This window comes from Phaethon lepturus, unplaced genomic scaffold (genome assembly GCF_000687285.1).
Source record: "Phaethon lepturus isolate BGI_N335 unplaced genomic scaffold, ASM68728v1 scaffold34931, whole genome shotgun sequence".
Lineage (NCBI taxonomy): Eukaryota > Metazoa > Chordata > Aves > Phaethontiformes > Phaethontidae > Phaethon > Phaethon lepturus.
In genome coordinates, this window is record NW_010517566.1 from 1 (window position 1) to 298 (window position 298).

Here is a 298-nt window from a genome sequence, read left to right on the forward strand (position 1 = left end):
ATCTACTCCTTTTCCAAGAGGTGAAGTCAAGGAAGGGGGGAAAAGCAAGCAAAAACAATTGGAAAAAAAAAAGGAAAAAGAAAGGCAAACCCCTCCCAAGCCGCTAAAGCAAAAAGAAAGGAAAAAAAAAAAGGGGGAGAAAGGAAAAAGAAAGGAAAAAGGAGAGAGAGAGGAGAAAGAAAGGAGAAAGAGAGACAGAAAAATGCCGGCCGTTCTTGGCAGGTCCCTGGCTTTGCTGTTGCTCGCTTGCTGCTAGGGTTTCTGGTCCCCGCGGCCGGGACGCGGACACCCCCGGCAC